The sequence below is a fragment of the Caretta caretta genome, chromosome 4, assembly GCF_965140235.1.
Source record: "Caretta caretta isolate rCarCar2 chromosome 4, rCarCar1.hap1, whole genome shotgun sequence".
NCBI classification, from domain to species: domain Eukaryota; kingdom Metazoa; phylum Chordata; order Testudines; family Cheloniidae; genus Caretta; species Caretta caretta.
The window spans coordinates 42,315,100-42,323,008 of NC_134209.1; positions in this window are offsets into that span (position 1 = coordinate 42,315,100).

Genomic DNA, 7,909 nt, shown 5'->3' on the forward strand with positions numbered 1-7,909 from the left:
TTAAATACATTTTAAACAAACCATACTTCTGTGAGATGGTATACAGGAAATCATGGTATGAGGTTGGAAAGAGGAGCTGGTTTAGAAAATCTTAGATATAACTTGATCTAAAAATGTAAGCATGCCACTAGGTAGGTTTGTGGCATGGACTAATGGCTGAGTTTTAAAAAAAAAAAATTATACGGTTTCATCTATATATAATAGTGCTTCAGTAATGATGTCAAGAAATAGATAAAAGCCTGTTTAAAAGGAGAGAGACGTTGGACATCATTCCTTTGTTCTTTTCTAGTTTTAAAATGTAGATTTTTGGAGGAGGAAAACTACTGAGTAAAATCTCTGGTCTTTTAGCTCCCATTGAAAAGCAGAATCAGAAATATTGTCACATGATAAAATAACATACTTGGCATATCTGACCATCTATTCTTAAGAGAGGCCTACCGAGGAGCTAACTTGTCTGTGGCCTAACTGTAGTTAACCTCTCTTGAGCTGGGTCTTCCATGTCAAGATATGTGTCAGTGCCTTGAATATAAGAAAGTTGTTTTAAGGAAGCTTACATTATGGACTGCTTGGACTATCAACCAGAAACTTCCATTTCCTGTTCTACTAATGCTTAAGTTCCACAAGCACAAACGTCTACCAGAAAAATGGATTCTGTGCCTTCTGCTAGACCTGAAGAGGAAAAGTATTTTTTTCAAACACACATCATGTAATCTAGGGCAATGCTCTATTCAAGAATAAAAACACGAGGAAGTTGGCCAGCGAGTCCAGCTTTTGAGAAAAGTAGTTCCTGCAGATTAAAGTCGTGCTGCTCTGGCTGAGCAAAGTAGGGAAACACTCAAGGCAATACTACCCATCTCCTGGAGGATGCAAGGCCTATATTTAACTAAGAGTTTCACTGTTAAAAATCCCTTGTCTTGTATTTGCACAAAAGCTTTATATATAAAATGTCAATTATATGTATTGAAATCCTGGTATAGTGAACTTCGATTCAAGCAATTATTTTCAAAAATCTTACAGTTCTAGAACTCATTCTGGTTATGGACACAGGTGCATAGTTTGCTGATGGAATGTGTGCACAAATATATACTGAGTCAGGCTGCATACTTGCTTTGCCATACATGTTAGAAAACTCTTAAAATCTTACACAAACATCTGAGTATTCTGTTGGTCATTTACATAGTGTTGTAAGATGCTGCCCTTGTGAATCAGCTAGGCAAAAATCCCCTTACAGGTCATGTTATAGATCTTTTTACTTGGGCATGGATATTTTATTGTATGTTTACAATCTTAGTAAAAAAGACAAGGTAATGGTTGAAAAATGAGTGAGGGGAAGTGTATTTTTGCATTGGATAGTGTGCACATTTTCCAGGTGAACAAGTGGTTGGGGTCTTTTTAGTTAATGGAAACAAATACTTCTGATTAGTAGCAGTAGTCTAAGCTCACCACCTGCCTAGCCATTCTTGTATGGAACTCTTATTGACATCAGCGGGAGATTTGCACAAGAGTCCAGTTGAAAATTACATAATAGAGATCCACACTGCTATTAAGCCACAGTGCAGATCCAAAAGCAGAATTTTGCCCTTACAACTTGTCTTTAACTACATGTATGGTAAATGAAAAAGTAGTTTTTGTTTTTTTTATTTCCTAGATAAAAGTTCACTTAACAGGAATACATCATTGTCTTTGTAAATACATACTACCTGTCCAAGTTACTGGTGTACACTTCAGAACTTTCATGCTTGGTTAGTGGATCACAGATGTCAGGCTTTAAACTATTCTGTAACTTATGGAAGATGTTATGTTTATCTATGGCAAGTGTTTTATTCTGAGAAATGTGTAACATTTTGAAAGGACATGTAACATTAGAACAGCTTTTTTTTTTCAAATAAAGTGCCTGGGAAAGCAAAGATCCAAATGGTTGTCAACAATTTGAAATGAACTTTATACAGCAAATAAAAAGACAAGTTCCTTGCTTAGAAAAGTCTACAATCTAACTCAAACACTTTACATTAGTCAATAATGCAAAAAGTGATAACATTAACTGAATTGGAACCTACAGAAGTCCTTTGTATCCATAAAACTACAATGGTACTATAGTTTTGAAACAGAGAAAGACCAAGATCTGGATAGTTTAAAAGAGTTTGATAGTAAATTTACCAGTAAGTTAAGAATTATTTTTTACTAATTAATAGAATTTCAAAAGTTTTGCAAGTTTAACTTTGGAACTATTCTCAGTTGCTTTTTATAAGTACAGAATAAGTGACTGTTCTGAATGTATTGGATATTTCCTTATTTTAAAAAGTGTGCATGGATCATTAAGAAGTAAATGGGAAGGTGGTGCCAATACATTAACACGAGTATTGAAAGGGTTACATCTGCAGGAAAGTGAATAGAAGGGAAGTTGAGGCCTGTTTTAGCCATTCTATTTTTCCAGTGCTATGACTGACCCCCTAATTTCTGCCATCACATTTCCAGTCTCCATCCCCCAAGCCTTCTAGACTCTCTGCCTTCCTTTACTTATCTCCAGCCTCTCTACCTCTAATTCCTGTCCACCCAAGCTTCCCTAAGATTTTGTGATTTTATGTGCCTTCCCTTCAATGAAGCTGGTGCCCCGCTCCCTCTTGTGAGTTCTGGTGATGCTCTGCTTCCAGTGACTGATGCAGTCACCCTCCTCATTCAGTTGTTCCTTTGCTAGTGTGCTCTAAACTCAAAGACATCCTAATCTGTTGTGCTTGGAGTGGGAGTGGGGCAGATTAGATGGAGACAGAAAAATGAAGAGGGAAATAACTTACTGCCACATTTACTTGTGACAGAAAGGAGCCCAATTACTGGAATCTATGCGGGTGCATCTCTGGTGCCCTGGTCTTTCTGAAACTGGAGGGCTTTGCAGCTCTTTCACTCTTCGGGGGGGGAAAGGCATCAAGATTTCAAAATTTTAAACTTTAATGTTGTCATAATTTGAATTTTAGCTTTTTTTTTTTTAATGTGAAAACCCTATTTTATGAAATTTCACCCACAGGTGAAATTTTACTTGCACAAAGTCACCTGAAATGAAATCATGAAAAATGAAGGACATATCCTGTTCAGAAGAAATGTAAAACTCATTGTGGCTAATTTTTTCCTCAATAAATTTTTCTCACACCCAGCCCAACAGAAAAATAAATAAGAAGCCTGTAAACTGATCAAGCTACTTCTCCAACAGATTATGAAAGAAGGAAGAAGAGAAGTTATTCCTATTTTTAAAGACATTGGAGATACTCTGATTTTAACATAATGGGAGCCATATAAATACGGGGATAGATAGAGATAATCCTACTATGCCATGTGGAGGGGGTTTGATAACTCTATATATACCTTTCTTCTCTAATTTCTATGGTGGCAAAGTTGAATTAAAATAGTGAATGCTGCTACAATGAGTGGAGAGGAAAGAGGTTAGAAGAAGGCACATATTCATCTGATACTGTTTCCCCCCCATAAAAACAGCAGAATTCTTCAATACTCTATTTATTGGTTCTTAATGCCTTAGCCTCTCTCTTTCCGAATTAAGACTGCAAAATATACTGTAATTTTTCCTTATTCTGATAAAATGCCTGGTTCAGCTAAACTGCTGCATGCACACACTGTTTCATGCTATGTTTTCTTCATATTGTTCCAAGCTATCTGCATTCTTTTAAATGTTACTTCCCTATTTATAGAAACATGTTTTCTGCTGACCGTTCTAATTAAAGTACTGAGAGTTTCAGGCAAATCCAATGGAAGAGGCTGCATTAGGCTTCTTTTTCAATCTGATTTGTCTTTGTGAACTTCATTTCTTTTATATTGCATTGTATGGCAGCAGCTAATAAAAATATCAGCCCCTTATATGGAGCAGATTAGAGAGAGACTGTATCTAACTGTATCTAACAGTTTCATATTTGTTTGAAGAAAAATTGGCCTTGACTATTTGAAATTTCAGATATGCCCACTTCAATACACTCCTTTATAATCACCATAAATTGTTTTTAAATATAGCTCAGCTAATGTCATGGAGCTTTTTGTGGTAAATTGCTGTAGAGTTAAAGAGACATTCTAATACTGAAAAAATAAACTATTTGGGGTCGTCAGCAACCCACTTCCTCCTTTACAGCTGCTTTATTGGAGAATTAAGGCTACAGTGCTGGTGTATATGTGCCCTTTATCAATAACCTTGTTTAGTAAATGCTACTGATATTCTGCCTTAAAAATAATGCATCAATTTCATAACATAATACGGTTGTGCAGTAACATGTCTTCCAGCACAGTGTCCAAAGATGGGCAAAACACACACTGTGTGTTATGGGAGGTGCAAGAGTGCCTTTTTAGATGTGAAGCTCAGAATTGTGATCACCAGTCATGGAAGATCCACATCAAGCCCTCCTTCTCAGAGAGCAGGCCATTATAACAGCAGGGTCTTAGAGCATCAACAAATTAAAAAGATAGGTGAAATGGAAAATATTTCTGAAAAGATACAGTTCTGTTCATCAGAACTTCTTTGGCTCCAACTACAAGCTTAGAGTGGAATCTCCCCAAAGCAAGGACTGTCCTCCTGAAGGCTTTGAAAAGCATCTATAACATAGTTACAGTTGTAAGTAGTGTCAGGATGAGCTCCACCCTGACATCTAGTGGTGAGGTGTGGCAAGTTGTGGAAAAGAACTTCAGGGGCTGATCTCATTTGCATAGGCACACCCACCCCGCCTAGAATGAGGCCATAGCTGCCCAAATGGTCACCTTGGCTGCTGTGGGATCCCCAGTGTCTCTGTTATTGGGGCAGGAAGAATAAATTGTTATTACCCTGATTATGGGAACTGTGCTTGGAACTGTACTTGGCCTTTTGTTATGATGGAGGGACTCACCATCAACTAAGTAGCACTCGCTAGGCAAGGGTCATGGGTTTTAAAACTCTGTGAATTGAGAGGGGCTGGGGACAAGTATTAATACTTGGGGGCATGGGCTCCTTGGAGAGGGCCTTACATGCTAATTGCACTTCCTCCTCTCTCCACTGTGGAATATCAGAGCTAATTTTGATTCCATTAGGAGTCTAGTTACAGGCTGCTGAGCTCACTTTGGGCTAATGGTGCACCAGCACTGAGGCTTTCCTACTACAAGCTGACTTCACCAAAGAGCTGAACTGCCTAAGAGCTGAAATCACTGAGCATTGTGTTAAGTAGTGGGGGAGCCTGAAGATATATTGTGGAGCAGTTTGCGGGACAGCTGGAGTGTCTTGTGGACAGGCTGGTGGAGCAGTTCGTAGGACAGCGGGAGCTGCTGGTGGGACATGGAGCAGTTCGTGGGACGGTGGGAGCTGCTTGTGGGCCGCGGAGCTGAGCGAAGGAGTTCATGGGGCGGCTGGCGGAGCGAAGCCAAGGCCTATGGAGCTGTGGGGCGGTCAGCTTCAGATCATGTAAGGTGCCTCTTACCCCTGTCCCATCTCCACCCAGGTTGGGAGGTAAAGCTCCGCAGATAAACTTTCAAACTCTGGGGCTGCCCTGACCAGGGACAGAGACTTTTGGGTCATTGGACTTTTGGGACTTTGGGTGATTTGGGGTTGCTGGACTCAAGAACCAAAGGGAAAGGGGCATGCTCCAATTTGCTTGGGGTGGGTTTTTTTGCTCATGGGTTGTGTTATGAATCCTGTTGGTGGTGTTTCGCCAACATAATGCCACATTGTTTCTCTCTGTTATTAAAAGGCTTTTTGCTACACTCAGACTATGTGCTTGTGAGAGGGGAAGTATTGCCTCTTGGAGGCGCCCAGCCGGGGTGGTATATATTTGTCCCAGGTCACTGGGTCGGGGCTCGAGCCGGTCTGCAGTGTGTTATTGGAATGGATCCCCTAGATATTGAACCTGGCCCTTGTTGCTACCAACTCTGACGGGCAGAAGGGTTACACAGTCATGGCAAATGAATAAATCCAGGCTGATTCCAGATGATAGTAGGTACGCCCTGGTCAATAATTAAGATAAGAAATTGGTTAAAGTTCTATAAAACAAATACACGTTTGTCATTGCTAACTACGAATTCACCCCTCCTCTGCTCCACCATTCCTACACTCTTGTCTACATTGGTGGCATCTGAAGGTGAATAATTTGGGGGTGAGGAGAAAATCAATGGCTTAAGACAGACTCCATGCTATCAGATTGACCAATGAAATGAAAAAGAGGATCAATTCTTATTAAACAATTAGTGAAACTGAGCAGGAACGAAGGACTTCTTCCTTTTTAATAGTTTGGCAGCATTCTGAGTTGTGCAAATCATTCATAATAAAAACAGGTGAACCATGGTGGCCTTGGCTGAGTTTTGGACATTGTCCTAACCACTGCTCAGGCATCCTGGCCTCTTCTTCATTAACAACATAGTAGATCTTTCCTGTTTCTGCATCCCGATATGGTTTGGGGGCTATAGCTCGAGTTTGAAGGTCTAATGTTACTGCAAACTTGCAAACTGTTCTTGTGAGATGGAAAACTCACCAATTCAGCTGATTTAATGAGAATTCTACACTCATGAATAGTGCAACCTACTTGAAGTCCAGCAGTTCTCACAAGATTTCAGTTCTGTGCCAGAATCTCATGAAAATGGAAGTTCTTGTGAGATTTTGGTCACATGTGAACTAGAGCGGAAACATACAATTTTAGTTGTAGATCCAACCCAGAACCAAAACAGCAGGGACAGGTTCATACCTGGGAAGTTGAATCAAAACCTCCTCCTGAAATTTGAAATAGGTTGGACTTCAAATTGTGGTTTTGGCCCATCTCATATTACTTGTGGCCTTTGGCATCAAACACACTAGAGGGTGTGTGTGTGCGGGGGGAATTTTGTAAAATCATACTTGAAAAACACAAAAAAGTTAACCAGTGATATTACTTGGTGAAATGTTGCACCTGTGTATGACAAATCTTGTCACGACTGGCTGATATTTGTAGTTCATGCCTATAGTTTATGGCATCATAGACGATAGTGTAGGATAGGCCCAGAAATGCACAGTTCCAGTGCCAATAGAAGCTTGTTGTGGATGCAGGGTGGTGCTCTAGATGGGGAGCAGGGGCAGTAGGAGCAGAGGGGAAGGTTGGGGTGTTGGGGATAGGAGAGGGAAGGGGTGGTGCTCAGTGAGGAGCATTAAAGACACTCAGTGTGGGGGGGAGATATTGCAACCTATTCCCCATGCCCATCCCAGATGTGATAACCAGTCCTGCCCCTCTGGGTCCTGCTCTTGCCTCTATCCCACCTTGCACCAACTGTGTGCAGTTCACAGGCAGTGACAGAGGGGCAGAAACATGGATCAGTCCCCCCTGCCCTATATTTCCACTGCAGAGGCGCTAGCCCCCATTCCTCCCACCTCTGGTTTTGCTGTTCCTCAAACTATGTCTGTCTTTGGGACATTGTCATCAGTGGTGGCCCACCAGAGCTTCACGGTGATTCAGCACAGCACATAAGTGCTTTGGTAAATAGGGATGGACTGAGGCACATGCTTAAGGTTGATGTGCTTAATTTATTCCTTTAAAAGGGATTTAAAGTGAAAGAAACTAAGGCTTCTTTACTTCTGAATAAGAGCATCCACACAGGGGGCTGATGCACTTTAGCTAATGCACTTTAAATCCGTGCCTTTAGTTAATCTGGTTTAATGTTCCTGAGTGTCTCTGAGCAGAGGTACCCCCAGACACTTATGCTGGTTTTAATTATTAGCACACCAAGGTGCCACGGGAGTGGGTGGGGTCCAGAGAAAAATGAAAGCGGATATTTACTGACCCTATTTATAGACAGTCCCATTGCCAAATATCTGAATATCTGGGAGTCGCTGAATGGATTAGACAGGTGCCAAGTTCCTTCTTTCCCCTCTGCCTGCCACCACCCTGGGCAGGAACTGCAAAGCAACGGTTGGGGGCGGGGACCATAATTC